This window comes from Mustela nigripes, chromosome 8, assembly GCF_022355385.1.
Source record: "Mustela nigripes isolate SB6536 chromosome 8, MUSNIG.SB6536, whole genome shotgun sequence".
NCBI lineage: Eukaryota > Metazoa > Chordata > Mammalia > Carnivora > Mustelidae > Mustela > Mustela nigripes.
Genome location: NC_081564.1, coordinates 27,821,124 through 27,826,194, shown reverse-complemented (window position 1 = coordinate 27,826,194; position 5,071 = coordinate 27,821,124). Strand labels below are relative to the sequence as shown.

At 52.5% G+C, this 5,071-nt stretch overlaps 1 protein-coding gene across 1 annotated transcript in view; it reads right to left on the bottom strand.

Annotated features, from left to right (window-relative positions):
- Window positions 1–4,202, bottom strand: part of YPEL1 (yippee like 1) — a 24,248-nt gene extending 20,046 nt beyond the window's left edge. The window contains exon 1 of the mRNA XM_059409002.1: window positions 3,972–4,202. The gene's annotated coding sequence lies outside the window, so the exon portion shown is untranslated. The remainder of the gene's footprint in view (window positions 1–3,971) is intronic.
- Window positions 4,203–5,071: the final 869 nt, after the last annotated feature.

Here is a 5,071-nt window from a genome sequence, read left to right as displayed (position 1 = left end):
CTTTAAAAAAAAAAAAAAAAAAAAAAAAGAAGCAGACTCCCCATTGAGCAAGGAGCCTGATGTGGGACTCGATCCCAGGACCCTGGAATCATGACCTGAGCCGAAGGAGACACTTAACCAACAGCCACCGAGGCATCCCGGTGACTTTAGATTTTTGATACCGAAGGTATGTACCAACTACTCAAACTCACTCTCTCTCTCTCTCAATCTCTCTCTCTCTCTCTCTCTCTCTCTCACACACACACACACACACACACACACACATACACACAGCACAGGTGTGGAAAGGCCTGGAGGGATTCACGTCAAAGGGCAATGGCAGGAGGCCAGTTTGCCTTTGGTGGAACCAGCTTCCCTTCACACGCGTGGTCTGCCTTCTCACTGGCGTTACAGGATGAAACACTCTTCTCCACACATTTCAGGGACTGCAGGCTTGGTGATCAGTGGACCCACTGGGAGGAGCAGGATTTCCTCAGTCCTACCACCTGTCTGTCTGGCCCCAGATGAAGCCCCACAGCCTCTCCAGAATCCGGGCAGGGGTGTTTGTGCAACTTCAACACCTCATGGCCTAGCTCCTCTGCCCTCCAGGTCCTGGCTTCACCCCTCCACCCCCCTGCCTTAGGTTCTGCCTCCTCCATCTGTCTCCTGCAAGGCTAATAATTAATGTGTTTGCACTGAGCCCTTCTTTTCCAACAACCTGTAATACATTCTTTTGTATTTCTCCCACTAGTAACAAAGTTCCCCACAGTCAGGGCCTGGGGACACTTCCTAGCAGAGTTTACTGGCTTGCTTGCTATTGACAGGGGGAAAGACCAAGTTGCTAGCTACACGCACACCACTGCCCTTCTCACTTGAAAGGGTGGGACCCAGAAGGCTGATGGAAGCAGGACACACGGCAGGATAAGGACATAATCAAATATTTGAAGGCCTGTGTTGGAGCAAGAGAAGGAAAAACCAGAGATGCAAAAAGCAATCGAAGGGGGCCAGTGCTTGGGGGTGAGAGTGCCAACACTGGGAAGCCAGGTGACAGCACAAGGGACCCAGGAGGGGAGGTTTGGCAAGAGACAGGCTGCTGGGGGTGAGGGGGGACAAAGCTGCAACAGAGCTTGGCTCAAACTGTGCTCCGTGTTTGGTGGCCAGGGAACCGCAAGCCAAGCTGTTGCCTTATCTGTAAAATGTGGGTAAATTGCGATTCACAAGGTGGTCCAGACAATCGCACAAGAGGTCGTGTCATCGTTATAGGACAGCAGGACAGAGGGATGGTAAGCGCATCTCCCCACCAGGAGTCCTGGTTCTGGTTCTGAGGCTCTTCAGGAGCCAGATTAAGAGGATGTTCCCTGGGTGGGGACGACACTGTGTTGGCTCCAGGATTTCCATCTCTCTCTCACCAGCAGACAGCTTTTCAGAGGGTTTCTATCACAGAAGGAACAGGGACTTCCTTCCTGAATCCAACCTCTGCTGTCCTCTCCAAAACCCTTAGCCCTCTATGTCTTGGTTGTTCAGAACTTTCTCCAACCTCCCCCAAAATCTCATGTCAAGATTTCCACTCCCTAGAGGTTTCACTGATTAGCAGATCTAACTACTTTTCTACAGATGGAAAACTAAATGAACCTCAAATGAAGAGTTTGAGAGGAAGATTTCCATTGCTGCTGCTTTTTTCTTTTTCAAAGTTTTCATATTTTCTACAAACAGAGGTAAGTCACTACTGAAGTTACAGCAGGTACGTAGCTCTAACAGAACACATGGAAAAGGCAAAAATAAAAAACCCAGCAAGTTGAGGATAGGTGTCATTACGCAGTCTGCCGTGCCCTCACAAATTAAGTGATAGCAATAAATAGGCAAAATGGACTTAGTTAACCAGAGGGCTTTTCTCCCTTTCTTGTGTGGGGGCTCTGAGGCTAACAGAATCTGTGTTATTCAACTTTGGCACAGCAGCTTCTTGAAATGCCAATTTTATATCTTCCTGGCATTAAATCCACCCAGGCAGATTCTACTGGCAACTTGACCTCAGCATTTCAAGCACTCCCAGTGGCTGAGGATTGGTTCCCCACGTCAGAACAGCTCTCTAGGACGAAGTGGATATATACGCTACTGAATAACTAAGAATACTGCCTCTTCATATTCTAGTTTCTCAGTCTCCCGGGAGTGCGGAGGGATACATTCAAACTCTATGGCAGCCCCTCGCCCTCTCCACTCTCTGTCCCTTGACACTAGGTCCTTGTGAAACTTAGGGATGACAGGCAGGAAAATCAGGAAGAGATTTTATAGGAATGCTGCTTCCAATCTAAAGAGCTTTACACATTCCAAGGCTTCAAAATGGTAAGATTTAATGTCTGGACTTAGGCTACAAGAATGTCTCCATTTCAGTTGCTCATGTTGGCAAAAGCACCATGACAGGAGAGGGTCGTTAACACTGGGGAACACTAGGCGTGGGGCATACCAGGGCTATCTGGACTATCCTTGCAACTTTCACAGAAATCTAAAGTTATTACAAAACAAGAAGTTCATTTAAAAAGCAAAGGCTACAGGGGCTCCTGGATGGCTCAGTCAGTGCAGACTGTGGCTCTTGATCTCAGGGTTGTGAGCTGGAGCCCCACACTGAGTGTAGAGATTACTTAAAGATGAAATCTTTAAAAAAAAAAAAAGAAAGAAAGAAAGAAAGAAAAGCAAAGCAAAGCAAAAGCCATTGCTCAGATTGGTAATTAAGATTATTCAGCTATTTTTTTTCTTAAGTGCCCAAAAGAAGCCAGACTCCGCGCTACAGGTCTGTGGTGGGGCAGGATTTCGCTCTGGTCCTACCCCTGAGAGGTTCCTGCAAGGAGAAGACACTCTAACCCTGTGAGATGCAAGGGAAGGAAGCATAAGGGTCCAGGAGAGCTTCAGTATTAGCATTCCTCAAGTGTACCACGACTGTCACCCAAGAACCTGGGGCCAGGGGTAAGAGGGAATCAGCGCACAATTACAAAACTCAACCACCCCAGCATCCAGCACAGCTCCTGGCACCGAGCAGGGACTCTTCTACTAGAACGGAGCAGAGGCTGGAGCGTGCACAGGTGTGGGAGAGAGCCAGGCTTGCTCAGGTGAGGCACCTGGAAGAGTTCCCTAGAGGAGGTAAGCCTCCTCTTGAGGCTTGCTTAGTTTAGGAGGGAGGTGGGTGGAAAGAATAACATTCTTGGCAAAGGAAACAACAGGTTAAAGCGTGTGTTCTGGCCAGAAAGAGGAAGAAGAAATGCAACTGAACAAAAAAGCTTGGGGGTGGGGAAACTGAGGTCTTCCAAAGCCATTATCTTTGCAAAATGAAATTATAGCCTTTTTTTTTTTTTCCCCATCCTGGAACTCAGCACATTATCTGGACATCAAAGATGTCAATCAGAGGCAGGCCTGGGGGAGGGGGACCCTACTGAGCAGGTTCCCCAAGCTATGGCTCCTGCAAGCTGTGCTTAAAAAAAAAAAAAAAAAAAAAAAAAAAAAAAAAATCCTAGTGCTACAAGCAGGGAACTGATACAGAGAACAATTCATTTTAGTCACGATCTTTCTGTGGGTAACTCGAAAACATCCCCCTCTTCTAATAAACATTCCTAGGGGCCCTCTTTTGTCCTCATTTCACTCCGGGTCGCAACATTTTTTTGTTGTTGTTAAAGAGGGAAAAGCCCATTACCAGCAGGCATCTAGTTCATTCTCTCTGTAAATTTTTTTCGTGGCTGAAGTGGGAAGGAGGCAGGGAAGGGAAGGAAGAAAGGAGGGCAAAATCAAAGCTCAGGCTTTGTGGTCTGCTCCAACACGGAGTGAGCCAAATAACAACAAAAAAATCCAATCAGAACAAAAACATCCACAGGTGCGGCCCGCTCGCGCCCCGCCCGCCGGCCCGGACGCCCAACAGGTGCCTCCGGGCCCCGCCCGCTGTCGCAGGAGCCTCGGGTCGCCACAAAGTAGCCGCCCGCGCAACAGTGTCCAGGCCCGCCCGTACTCACGGCCGCTCGGCGGTCCGCGCCCCGGCCCGCAGCGCCCATCCGGCCCGGGCCCCGGTCAGCGCGGGCTCGGCTCTCAGGCGGCGCCGGCGCGGCCCGGGACGCGCTGCGGCCGTTGGCGCCTCCGCAGGGCGCGAGGCATCCTCCCGCCGCCGCCCCGCGGGCAGCCTGCCCTTTGTTTTGGAGCCGCGGCCCCGCCGCGCCGCCGTTAACGGCCTCGGAACGCGGCGTCGGCCAATCAGCGCGCCCCCCCGCCCGCGCTCCGCCCCGTGCCCCGCCCCTCCCGCGCGTTCCCTCCCCGCGCGCTCCGCGCCCCGGAGCTGGACCCGCTCGCACTCGACCGGGCTGGGCGGGGGCGCACGTGCCGCGGGGCGCGCCGCGCTCCCATTGGCCGGCCTGCCGAGCGCGGCCTCGGAGCCAGCCTATGAGGGTTGAAGGGCCTAGGGGCGGGGCCCTGCGCGGAGGGGCGGGCCCTGGGGCGGGCTCAAGGAGGATCGCAGTGCGCAAGCGCGGTCTGTTCTGAACTTGGGTGTTCAGCCCACGGTCTTCGCTCGCAGGCTTCCCCCGCGGTGGGGAGCCCGCGGGCCACTCGATCTCTCCGCACGCCTGGGTCGGCTCATGGACGTCAGGGCCGCAGCTTCCGGAGCCGAAGCGGGGCTCATGGGTCGGCCGTGCGCAGGACTTGGGCTTCCCTGGCTGGACCACTCGCAGACTCGGTTCCCAGAATACGGGGTCCTCCGCGCTCGCCCACTCCATCCTCCTCATCAGTCACTCTGCCTGAGAACCTCTGCATCTGGCTTTATGCTCCAGATCGGATTCGACAGGAAGCTCCATACTCCACGTGGCCCTCCTGGCCCCCCCAGGCAGCCCATCCCATCTTCATGTCCACACCCCATCCCTCTATGACTCTCAAGTCATTATTTTTTTGGCCCCACAGCTTTCCACTATAGGTTGTTTCTTAAGTTACATAATTTTTTAAAAACCACGGTGTTGAGGTCACAATGTATATAACATTTTTATAAATAGCCTTCTTTAGATCTTGTTTCTTTTTTGCAATGCAGTGTATCTGTAAAGATCTCTCAGCGTCTTTGGATGTGCATCTG